The following is a 13,670-nucleotide window of genomic DNA, read 5'->3' as shown; positions in this document are numbered from 1 at the left end:
AAAAAAGGAGAAAAAAGTGACCGAGACTTAGTATGCAATTACTGTTTCAATGTTGGTCATTGGAAAAATAAGTGTCCTATTTTGGCCTCAAAGTTGAAATTTAGTCCAAAGAATAAGACGAAGGCAAATGTTAGTCCTGTATTGATGAAGGAAACTACAGCAATTAATGATTTTGCGGGTTGTGCTTCTATGCAAGTAGGGAATGCAGTGTCTGAGTCAAAGAGTGACAGCACAAAACACTTTGCACCATTCATTACGGAGGGTTTTGTTTCTTTGATTAATTCTGATAAAAAAGTTCAAGTTAAGATTTTGAGAGATACCGGAGCTTCAGAATCTTTTATTCTTGAATCGGTCCTGCCTTTTTCTGATGCATCAAGTGAAGGGAAGAACGTTTTAATCAGGGGAATTGGATTACAAACTCTTTCAGTCCCTTTGCACAGGATAAACTTGACTTCGGAGTTGGTCTGTGGAGAAGTAACCCTGGGAGTGCGTCCATCATTGCCAGTGGATGGTGTCATGGTAATACTGGGGAATAATTTAGCTGGAGATAGGGTGTGGCGAGAGGTAATTCCACCACCTGTGGTAGTGTCCACACCATTGATTGAAAAGTCTGATGTACTAATGCAAGATTTCCCTGAGGTATTTGTAACGTGTGCAGTAACTCGTTCGAGGAGTCGTGAGGCATCTTGTGAAGAAAAAGAAGTGTTTAACTGTGTTGTGCCTGGTTTGTCAACTCTTTTTCCTATTACTCATAGGGCGTTGATGACTGCACAACAGAATGATCCTGGGTTACAACAACTGTTTGAGAATGTCATTCCATCACAGGAGTTAAGAAGTGCTGCCAGTGGATATTTTATCCAGGATGAGATACTCTTAAGGAAATTTATCCCCTGTAAGAAAGGTTTGATGGAGGAATCTGTAATTCAAGTAGTGGTGCCAAAACAATTTCGAGAGGTGGTAATGCGAATTTCACATGGTGAAGTTGCTGGTCATTTCGGAGTAAATAAAACGTATAACAGAGTTTTGAGACAGTTTTATTGGCCATGTTTGAAAAAGGATATTTTGGCCTTTATTAAAACGTGCCATACCTGTCAGTTAACAGGGAAACCGAATCAATCTTTGAGACCAGTGCCTCTGTGTCCTATTGTGGTTACAAGTAAACCTTTTGAGCATCTAATAATTGACTGCGTGGGTCCATTACCTAAATCAAAATCAGGAAATGTATATTTGCTGACTGTGATGTGTCAGGCAACTCGATACCCGGCAGCTTATCCGATCAGAAGAATTACTACTAAAGCAGTTGTGAAAGCTTTAACCCAATTCATCTCTATTTTTGGGAAACCGAAGATTATTCAGAGCGATAAAGGGTCTAATTTCACTTCACGTATGTTTGCTGAGATTTTGAGAGTGATTAAGGTCAAGCACAATCAATCAAGCCCATATCAAGCCCAAAGTCAAGGTGCTCTCGAACGGTTTCACCAAACATTGAAAGCATTATTACGTGCTTACTGTGTGGAGTTGAACCGCGACTGGGAGGAGGGTTTGCCCTGGTTGTTACTTGCAGCTAGAGAGGTACAACAAGAGAGTTTGGGTTTTAGCCCGAATGATCTTGTGTTTGGTCACAGTGTACGTGGTCCTCTTTCTGTTTTGAGGGAGGGATTGGGTGAAAAGGATCCTCCTCAAAATTTGTTGGAATATGTAGATGGTTTCCGTAGACGTTTATTTTGAGCTGGAATGAGTGCTCAGAAAAATCTTGTCTGAGCATAAGATAGGATGAAGGAACACTTTGACAAACATACAGAATGCCGTGTTTTTATACCGGGTGATCAGGTGTTGGTTTTATTACCTTCATCTGGCTCTCCTTTTTGCGCACAGTTTACTGGTCCGTATACTGTTCTTCGAAAAATGACTGATCAAAATATCGTCATCAGGGGAGAGTATATCACATCAGATCTCCGAAGCGGTTGTGCTCTCCCATAACCCACACGTCCCGTCAGCTCTCCGGAAGCCTCCAGAGCCGCAACAACACCAGCGAGCCATCGTCTCACTCTCTGTTTGACCCAGTGTCTTTTAAAGTACCATGATCTGGTTCAGGTGTAAAGCCACGCCCCCCAGCAATCAGCCTGTAACTCGGGGACAAACACACAAGCACTCACTGCACAACCACTCATTGAACCGTATTTGTACTGTAAGTACATACTTCATCAGCTGGCAAACCAGTAGGCAGTAAAGGCTTAGGAGTCTATTTAAAGGCAAAGTATGGCAGAGATAGAGCAAATAGTTTTGCTAAATCAAAGATGGCACCTTCCGCGGAGCCATCTAGTGTATGTGCTCTGTTTCATACGTAAAAACTTTAGTCCCCTGGCTACTGTCACAGCTCATAGCATGAAAGACGGAGATGAAAGTAGTTCAAACACTTTCTTTAATAATAGAAACACAGGAACAGGTGAGACAGCGTGTGAAACACGAACAATACCAGACAATGAACAGAATACAGGCAGGAACTTGAATACACAGTGATGATTAACACAAACGACAGGCAGCTGTGAGGAAGTGATCAGTGTCCATGGTAACAGATTAGTGGTGGGAAACAGACAGGGAAACAGAAGTGAGGAATGAAAACAAACTGAAAGTCTATGAACAGAACATAATGGTGACAGCTACTATGTTAGAAGAAGCAATTAAAAAATAAAAATCTCCTGCACGGCAGCAAATTCAACAGCTTTTAGATTTTGTTGGCCCCAAAATGGGGCATCAGATCTGATTTATGCCCCCTTAGTTTCTATGTGTCCCCCCTCCACCCACCGAGACATTTATATTATATATATTTATATATATATATATATATATATATATATATTCAAATTCAATTATTAAACTTGATGGAATTGAAATGCGTAAAACTAAAAAAAAAAAAAGCTTCATTTTTTGGAGTGATCACTCTTACAAAAAACCCTGCAGATTTTCTACAGGACTTTCAGCTCATTTTCAATATGCAGCTCAATACCTGCAGGATTTCTATCAAGGGAACAATTATATGCCGGAGTTAAGGGGAAATAACTTCACAAACAGTGCATTTTCACAATTTATAAGACATTCTTTGTGAATTATCAGAATGGTGAAAATTGCATGTAAATGGAAAGTGAAGAGTTTTGCTTGTGTCATGTAAACATCTTACTGTGACTGAAGTCATGGCTTATTCTAGATATAATTTAAGTAATCCAGATTTTTATGTTGGCCTAAAATCATTTTCAGTTATAAATTCATGCCCAGTTGCTGTCAAGAAGCCATGTCTAACATGCCCTTGTATGTTTATTATTTCATACTTACAAGAAAATATTTTTCTATGATGATAGTGGTGACAATGTCAGAAAATCTAACAAGAACTCTCCTGATATGCTCATGTGAGAATACAGTTTTGTTTTTCAAAAGTTACTCTTCTTAAAATTGTGCATATTAATTGTCACGTGCAGATGTTCCTTTTTCAGCTAATATAAAATTTAAAAAGTGAAAATTACATAAAATTAGAGATCTTTTATTTAAATACCGGAAGTGGCGCATATACAGACGTGAATCCATGAACCCATTACTACACCGTTTTCTAAGGCTACGCAATCTATTTAAAACAATTTACAATCATAAAATACAAGAGCACTAGAGCACACTAGTGCTATCATGAAATCGCAAAGGCTGTGATATGCGCAAAAAAAATCACAGAAAATATATGCGCTGTTTTTTGTTTTGTTTTTTACAGAGAAGCACAACGCTTTAATTATTTAGATTGTTAAAAGTAACTCAGCTCCGCTCATAGTAAACACTGCTCCACACATACTCAGTCTCCGTGCTGTTTGTTTGTTTAGGTTTCCGATAAAGTACTTTGGGAACGCAAAACCTCGGACGCGTGTTTCAGATCACTGTCATCATTTATATGCGTGTCAGAGTCTCGGGTTTGCGTGCTGTGAGTTTTTGTGGCTTATAACATTCATCTGCATGGAGTTTGCGCTGTTTCACAAGATTCGTAACGCAACTCATTTGTAAAACATCAACACAGGAGAATAATACATAAACATCTCTCTGAAATTCGATTTGTTGTTCATTGCGATTTCAAAATAAAAGTTTAACCCTTGCACTGAGTTTGCATGTTTTGATGTGCAAAAACATTGTTAAAAAAATTACAGCAGCTGTTGCATCTCTACCGTACAGAAGAGACCAAATATTAAAGATTAAGTTGACATTTGAATTCAATTTTGTTTGGCCAATATTAAACAAGGATTTGATCATGCCTTAAGGGCCGTACACACCGGGACGAATATCGGCAAATTCATTCCCTGACATTAGGTGGCGCTTAATGTAAAACAGAACAGTTCTTTTCATATAGTTCTTTATGTTCCGACATCAACGAGACCAGCAGCTCTACATTCATCTTGCCTTGCATCTTCCTCGTCTTATTTCTTCCCGGCAGTGTAGACGCTACTTGGTGTATATCTTCTTCGCCGTTACGTATGTGTGCTCGGCAAGACCGTTTTGTGTTTGAGCGCCCCCAAGTTGTGTTTTACTGTAACTTCAGAAGCTCCAGACACGTGAGCAAAAGCGCCAATCTCATTGGTCGGATAGTTTTTGAAGCGGAGCGTCAAACCAAAAAAACGAACCCGAGGCGTTTTTTAAAAAGTGACGCTTTTACGCGTGGCGTTTTTCGTGTCGGTGTGCACTCTCACATTGGCGCCCTTTGTTTAGTCACGAGGCGTTAAACGTCGGCAAATTTCGCCCAGTGTGAACAGGCCTTTAGTCTAACCAAGCCATTGGCGCTCTCTGCAGGCATTTTTTTTCCTAATGTACATAACCTAAGTTATGTTTATTAGTTTATATCATTTATTATAAACGATCCCTAAGACCGAGCATATCTGCTGACTCGGTTGATTCTCTCCTTGATTCTTTTAACTCGAAGGTTAAAAATGTAATTGATGATATTGCTCCTGTGAAAGTCAGGAAGAATGGTAAACAAAAAGCACCTTGGAGAAACTCAACAGCAGTGCAAATTATGAAAAGACAATGCAGAAAATCAGAGCGCATGTGGCGAAAGACAAAACTTGTAATCCACTATAACATCTATAGAGACACCATTCGTGCTTTCAATATGGAACTAGGCAAAGCTAGACAGACTTTCTTCTCCAATATCATAAACAGAAACCTAAATAATACTCGAAATCTCTTCGCTACTGTCGACAGACTAACAAATCCCCCAAGCCAGATTCCCAGTGAAATGCTCTCCGAAAGCAAGTGTAGTGAGTTTGCTACCTTTTTCTCTGAGAAAATCAATAATATCAGAAAGGTGATCAACACATCCTTGAGTTGCGCTGGGGTCAGTCAGATCAGACTACAACCTGAGAAAGTAGTTACTATGTCTGATTTTGAAGAAATTGATGGCAAAATTCTGAAAGAAACCGTTCAGCACCTTAAAACATCAACCTGCGCCCTTGACACACTTCCCACATCTTTTTTTAAAAGTGTGTTAGACTGTTTAGAAGCAGATCTCCTAGAAGTGGTAAATGCCTCACTTTTCTATGGAAGTTTTCCAAACTCCCTTAAAACTGCTGTTGTCAAACCCCTCCTGAAAAAGAGCAATCTGGATAAGACTATATTAAGCAACTATAGACCGATCTCAAATCTTCCTTTCACAGGCAAAATCATTGAAAAAGTTGTCTTCAACCAGCTGAACAAATTCTTAAACTCAAATGGATACTTTGATAATTTTCAATCTGGCTTCCGATCGCATCACAGCACAGAGACGGCGCTCATTAAGATAATAAACGATATTCGCTTAAATACTGATTCAGGCAAATTATCAGTGCTGGTTCTACTCGACCTCAGTGCTGCATTTGACACTGTCGATCATAACATACTTCTTGACAGGCTGGAAAACTGGGTGGGGCTTTCTGGGACAGTTCTAAAATGGTTCAGGTCATACTTAGATGGGAGAGGTTATTATGTGAGTATAGGTGACCATAAGTCTGAGTGGACATCCATGACATGCGGAGTCCCTCAAGGCTCAATTCTTGCGCCACTCCTGTTCAACCTGTACATGCTCCCAATGAGCCAAATAATGAGAAAGAACCAAATCTCTTACCACAGCTATGCAGACGACACACAGATCTACTTAGCCCTATCACCTAATGATTACAGCCCCATTAACCCTCTGCTTCAATGCATTGATGAAGTCAACAGCTGGATGTGCCAAAACTTTCTACAGTTAAACAAAGACAAAACTGAAATCATTGTGTTTGGAAACAAAGATGAAGTTCTCAAGGTGAACGCATACCTTCACTCTAAAGGTCAAACAACTAAAAATCAGGTCAAGAATCTTGGTGTGTCTTTAGAGTCAGACCTTAGTTTCAATAGTCATGTCAAAGCAATAACTAAATCAGCATACTATCATCTGAAAAATATTGCAAGAATTAGATGCTTTGTTTCCAGACAAGACTTAGAGAAACTTGTTCATGCTTTCATCACCAGCAGGGTGGATTATTGTAATGGACTCCTCACTGGCCTTCCCAAAAAGACCATAAGACAGTTGCAGCTCATACAGAACGCTGCCGCCAGGATTCTGAGCAGAACTAGAAAATATGAACACATCACACCAGTACTCAGGTCATTACACTGGCTGCCAGTTACTTATAGGATTGATTTTAAAGTATTATTACTAGTATATAAATCATTTAATGGCCTAGGACCTCAATACATTGCAGATATGCTTACTGAATACAAACCCAACAGATTACTCAGATCATTAGGATCACATCAGCTAGAAGTTCCAAGAGTTCACTCTAAGCAAGGAGAGTCTGCTTTTAGCTATTATGCCAGCCGCAGCTGGAACCAGCTTCCAGAGGAGATCAGATGTGCTCCTACATTAGTCACATTCAAATCCAGACTCAAAACACATCTGTTTAACTTTGCATTTAATGAATGAGCACTGTGTCACTGTTTGTCCGACTGTTTATCCTGTGTCTTATTTTAGTCTTTATTCTAAACTGTTTTAATTATTTTTAGTTCTTTCTTGTTTCTTTATTTTAAACTGTTCTTTATTCTAAACTGTTTTAATTATTTTTAGTTCTTTCTCGTTTCTTTATTTTAAACTGTTTTGTATATTTTAATAGTATGTAAAGCACTTTGAATTACCATTGTGTATGAAATGTGCTATATAAATAAACTTGCCTTGCCTTGCCTTGCCTTATTGATACATGGTGTACTTTAACAGCGTTGTTCAATAAAACCCATATGATTACTTTGATACTTTATTTGAACAAATAATTATTGCTTGTTATGTATTTAGGTAACACTTTACAACAAGGTTCATTAGCATTAGTTAATGTATTAACCAACTAACAATGAACAATACATTTGTAACTGTATTTATTAATCTTTGTTAATGTTAGTTTCATTGTTTGTTCATGTTAGTTCACAGTAATGTTGACAAATATAACATTTGATTTTAATAATGTATTAGTAAATGTTGAAATTAATACTAACTAAGATTAATAAATGCTGTAGAAGTATTGTTCATTCTTTGTATGTTAACTAAGTGTGGTGAAGTGCTCCTTTAAGCATGACTCCGCCCCATGATTATTTTATTTGGACTATATAAAGGGCATTTCCAGAGTGGTAGGATATGGCGTCATCCTTGCGTTCATCTGGGTGTCATGGTTGCTGGTGCTCGCTTGCCCTGTGTGTAAGCTGACTTTTCCGCGTAGCAGGTGTCTGTGTGGAGGTACAGATCGTACTGCTCGAGGGTTTTTCCTCTACATTGCTGCTGTAGTTCCAGTTTATAAAAGAGATTCGATCGCACGTATAACACGGCGTGCTGTGAATGACTTCTACTTTACTGCGCGTAAATGGGATGAGGGAATGGTCTGCCGGATATTTGAACGGAAGTCCTGCTGATCGGCCGTTAAAGAGGCGGCTTGATCGCGCCGCTGTTTAGCCTTGACGCTGCTATTATTTTTGTTTCTATTTGTTTTGTTCCTATTTGTTTTGCTTCTAGAAGTTTTGTTTCTAGTTTTGCTTTCATGTGTTTCGTTTTCATTTGTGTTTTCATTTGTTGTTGTGTTCTTCGCCGTTACTGTCGGTAGCAACGGTACGTTGTTGCTGTGCGTTTGTTTGGCGTTAATTGCCTATTGTTGGCAATATTAACAATTAATGCTGTTTGTTTATAGGCTGCATTTATATTCTTTTGTTAATTGGTTTTCTTTTTCTTTCACAGGAGCAGGGGTGACCCAAAAGCGGGCAGGCTAGCCATCCTGTGCATGGTGAACAGCAATTCTCCTTTGAAGTGTGCGGTAGAGGTTTTCTTGTAGTGGATTTCACGAGTGTGTGTGTGCTTTGGAAGTTTTGGGCACGGTGTACTCCTTGTGGGCTGATTCGAGGCCTACTGCTCAGCCTGCCCAGCTAATGGTGCACCCCAGCTCCGTCACAAAAGTCTACATGTCTGTTTACTGATTGAACTTCATGCTCATATACAAACTAGTGGCCTTGTCATCCAGCCCTGTTGTTTTACTGACTCTAGTAGCCTTTTAAATTATTTATGACCATTAAATAAAGAATTATATTTTTCTGTACGTATTCACATCTTAGTGTCTTGTGATTGTGGGAGGGAGAAACGAACTTGTGTGCCCTTTTTTGGGGGGTATTTCCCCAGCTGGGATAATTATGGGGTGGCATTGTCGTGATTCATTATTATTATTAATTATTATTATTAATTCATTATAGCTCTGTATTTGAGAGCGTGCCCTCAACCGTAGCTCGCCTCATAACGCCACATAATGTTAACTAATGAACCATATTGTTAAGTGTTACCTATCTGTATTTTAAGTTATTTAAAAGGCTGTTAGTCACTTTTTATTACAATTTTTTAAATCCAATTACTCGATTAATCGATGGAATAATCAGTAGAATACTTGGTTACTAAAATAATCGATAGCTACAGCCCTATGTTCATGGATTTTGTTTTAATGTGGAATAAATGCACCATTTCTGACAGGAAAGCTTTTCTGCTGACGAGGAGGGTATTGATTTCAGAAAAATTTGAAGAACTTTCCAGATACTCATGTGAGAATACAGTTTAATAATTGTATGTAGTCTATCTAGTCTCATACTTCTTTTAAAGCACACACTTCTTATGTCTCAATTAGTGCAATACTTGGATTGCAGAAACCACAGTGCCGTTTGTGAGGGAAGCACATGCGAAAGAGGAGTGTTGTATCAGTGAGAAAAAAATATATTCAAATGCCAAAAACACTAATGAAGAATCCCTAATACTGTGCATACTTGCCAGCCTCAGACATCCAAACACCCAAAGTGGCTTTGAGTGACTTGTTAGATCTTATCAATCTCCACTGTCCTGATTCAACCAATGGTGTTCCAAATAATTTATACAAGGTCATGAAATCCTTTCACTGTGACAGTTTTTAAGACCAGATTACAAATGATAAAGGACAAAGTGCAACTCACAAAATGTTGAAAACATATTTGGTGGCACTATTTACAAATCTTTCGGGTGCACTAAATGACCTAAAATTGACGAATATTCCAGTGTCATGGAATGTTGAATGTGTTTCAATTTTCAAATCTTTTCACATCTAGCCACATCAAGTCACAATCAACAAGCTCCTCCCTAATCTGGGGGCAAAGCATGTTATTCTTGGCAGTTTGTGGTTTGGGCCAAGAAAAAAGACAGAAATGAACTAGTTTCTGCAATCATTTGTTAAAACATTGTAAAGTCTTGAAAACCAAGGGTTTCCTTGCCAGTGGAAAGGATAAAAATCATGTTCAATGTTCAATCCATGTTTACTGTTTGCTTTGCATTTGTGATTCAGTGCTGAGAATGTCAAGCAATGTAATGGAGAGTATGGATGTAAATAGTGTTTTCAAAAGGGCAAAAAATGGGTTTGGGTTTACAAACTGGATTGACAGATTATTTATATATATGGTAAAAGTGTATACAGTGTTAAGTTATGTTTTCTTTTACTGGGCATGTGCGAAGAGCACCCTTTATGGGTTAGAGCGTTATTTTTTTGTGAGTTCAGTCTGGCGTCCTATGAGAGGAAGAGCGGCTATGTTGAACGTGATGGAACCTGAGTTTATTGTCAGTTAACAGTTGTAGTTGTTGAGTCAACATACAGTATACTCATACCCCTTGAATGTTGAAATGTCTTGGATGTTTGCATAAATGTATCATTTTGAAATGGTGAGTAATGGTTATTTTTTATAACTGCCTATAATATTCTTACCCTTACTACTACTAGTACTATTTATTTATATGTATTGTTTGTTTGTTTTATTGCTGCCAACAGCTATTATATAAAAAAAAATAGTTGTACTTGAATCTAATTAAACAAAAATGGTAAAACTGCAAAATATCATTACGATTGTCACTTTTGAAGTGAAATGTGAAAATAAATTAAAAGTGTTGCGCCATTACAGTAACCTTTATAGATGCTCACGCAAGATTTCATTATACTTTTTTTTCCAGCGTTGAGTATACTTTTTTTTCCAGCGTTGAGCATTACAACCAATCACACACGACTCTGTTGATCTAATGATGCAATGCCCAATCAGATGAGTTTAGATTGCGGATTCGCAGGAGTTTTTGCCGCATTTACGACCAGTGCTGCTCACCTCAGTCAGTCAATCAGTCAGACTCACACTCCGACTGGATACTGTCAATTCGCTCGTGGAAAAGTGCCGGTAATATGATTAATTAATTAATTAATAATTCATTAATAACGCTTTGTTTTAAAAATAACGTTGAATTTTTTTTATATATATATATATAATTAAAAACTATATTTTAAATGTGAAATTAAAACTGCCACTAGGTGGCAGCAAGTCACTTTTATTGAGTGAGTTATTGAGATTCAACAGATTCATTCAAACAGCTTATTTATTCATTAACAAAGCAGCAAGTCATTGATTCAATCATTAACCAATTGATTCAAAAAGCTGATTGATTCGTTCAGTAATGTAACACCCATGTCTGAAAATTCAGTCATTATTGATCTTTTAAGAAATGTCGATTTTAACCAAAAAATTGACAAACGACATTATGTGCCATTGAATGCATGACTGTATATATAATCTCAGCTATTGTGTTAAGCTTTATATTTGTGTATCTATACTGTATCTGGAAAATTAGTCACAGCGAAGGACATTACAGTATGTTAACACAGTGTTAATGTTTTGTTGCCATCTTGAGGGTAAGAGAAAAATAAAATACAGAGGATATTTATGAATGTTGATTATGAAAAATATACAGAACATAAACAAGGGCTTTTGTTTCCTCTTTTGTGAAAGGCTGAGGATGTTGGTGCTAAAGCTAGCATGTGCTCCACTGTTGGACATGACTAATTAATGAGGTAATTTTTAAAAGCATATGTTTTTTTTTTTTGATATATATAAAAATATCACACAAACTTTTTGAAAACAAAATATTTTATAAAATGTAAAATGTTACAAAACAAACAGTTACAAAAGTAAAAAATGAAACAAACACGATAAAAACAAAAACACTTTAAAATAACCACTAAACTAACTTATTACTAACTTATTAATACTAAACTAACTTATCAATAAACTAACTGAACTACTAATATTTAATGAAAACTGATTTAACTAATTAAACAAAAAATTTATAAACTACACAAACTTATAATACAAAATGATTCTATTAATTGAAATTAATTGAAATCACACGTTTATTACTATGTACAATTTTGATGTGGACTGGCAGCTGGTTGATTAAATCATCAACACTACCCTGGTAGAGGTCAGTCGGGACACTGAACTCTGTAAAGTCCTCACAGAGGAGAGTGAGGCTGCCATCTTCCTCTGACACCTCGACAACCTGCACCTCTGTACTCTCCTCCTTCCTCTCAGCAGTCTGGATTTTAACAAAAATACAATTTACATTCAGATTTAGATCTCCTTAAAAGCACAATGAATGTATGAATTAAATGCTATACATCAGTGATATTGCTACTAGAAAAATGACATATTGCTATAGGGAAATTATAGCATCCATGTAACCAGCAATGAGAATGGTTAATGCTACAATTATAAGAATAGGTTGATCAATATTTTATTGGGTGCTTAACTTCATGTTAGACTTACACTGTGCACAGTTTTTAATATTTCTAATGGGGTGGGGGTTTGTTACACGTGTTGTGGATAGGGATGGACAATATTATCAGAGCCTCATCGTAAAGGCTTAAAATGTAGTCATCATCAGCCCGATATGGAAAATTATGCTGATTAAGTGCTTGCAATAACTGTCATGTATGTTAGCGATAAGATCATGTCATTCTTGAAGTGAACGTTTGCCTGTGATGAGATTCACTTTAAAGGAGAACTCGGCAACTCTAGCGAACTCTAGTCACTTCTTCGCTGATTTTTCCTTTTGTTGTCGCATGTTTTCCTCACGAGCTCCCCCTACAGCTGTGGGGGGGCGTATATTTCACAACACGGACGTAAAAAACTCACTTGCGGCGGCCTCCTCCCCCTCTCTACCGCTGCTCATGTGTGTTTGTTTTGATCGGAGCAAGCCAACTGTATCGTGTGGAGCTATGTCTACCAAGGTGGGTAATCTGGTAATACATCATACATGCGTGTGTGTTTATCTCGAATTGCCGTAAAGCAATTGGTATTTCGCGCTCGTTCTCGTTCTCGTTCTCGTTCTCACTTCTCACGAGACTTCCAATTTCTATCTTGCCGGGACGGTAGTCCCCAAGTTGCAAGGTTGGTTTTCCGCCTGGGAACGCTGGGGGGAGCGGGGAAAGTCACCAATATCACCAGAAAAGGTTGTTTAACCATCTAAATAATTTCTAGACAGTTTTATTAAGTTAAAAAAGTTGCCAAGTTCTCCTTTAATGGATTGCTGCGTTGAACTTGACTATGCGAGTACATTTGCGTCTGGTGTGTGATCCAGCAAGAGCTTCCTCTGGGTCCTAGTGCTTTATTTAGGGGTGCTGTTCTTGTTACAAGTAACATTAAGTTACGCGTGTTTAAGAATTAATTAAGCTGTGATTAATTGACTTAATGGTCTGACGGAAACATAACACCTGTAAAACATAACACCTGTAAATTAATATATATAAAAAGAGAGAGATGCATAACAGCATAGACTATTGGCCAAATTTTGTTAAAAAATGTTGGATATTGGCAAAAATCCAATATTGTGCATCCCCAGTTCGAGAGAAGCAGCCAATGTGTTTTGCATTGTGTACCTTCACAGTGGTGTAATTCGAAGAATTCAGTTTCCCGTGTCCGCTGTCCCAAATGAACACCTTGAGGTGTGTGAGCTCTACTGTACCTAATCTCCGAGGTAGAGCTCTCACAAGGCTTCATCCCTCCACAGTGAAACTTCCAGGAGCCTCTGTCCACACCTCAATGACAGATCCAGGACTGGGACCGGGCTTCCCTGGACCTCTGCCATCCTCAGCGCTTGTATCTGCAGAACAATAGCCCAATGGTTACGTTGTGTTAGGGGGTAAGTCATTCAGGTCAGATTACCCTCATGCAGCTTTGGGACCGTGGTTGAGTTGTCTAGATAGTTGTGTGCGTATTATTTTTATGGTTTAGCTGTATTTTTTTTTTTTTACTAATTTTAATATTGTTTCTAGCCA

At 37.9% G+C, this 13,670-nt stretch overlaps 1 protein-coding gene; it reads left to right on the top strand.

Annotated features, from left to right (window-relative positions):
* Window positions 1-13,670, top strand: part of LOC307157330 (uncharacterized protein) — a 599,307-nt gene that overhangs the window by 473,364 nt on the left and 112,273 nt on the right.

The sequence above is a fragment of the Squalius cephalus genome, assembly GCF_949319135.1.
Source record: "Squalius cephalus genome assembly, chromosome: 4".
In the NCBI taxonomy this organism is placed as follows: domain Eukaryota; kingdom Metazoa; phylum Chordata; class Actinopteri; order Cypriniformes; family Leuciscidae; genus Squalius; species Squalius cephalus.
The sequence above is the reverse complement of the archived record's forward strand: the minus strand, read 5'-3'. Positions and strand labels throughout refer to the sequence as shown.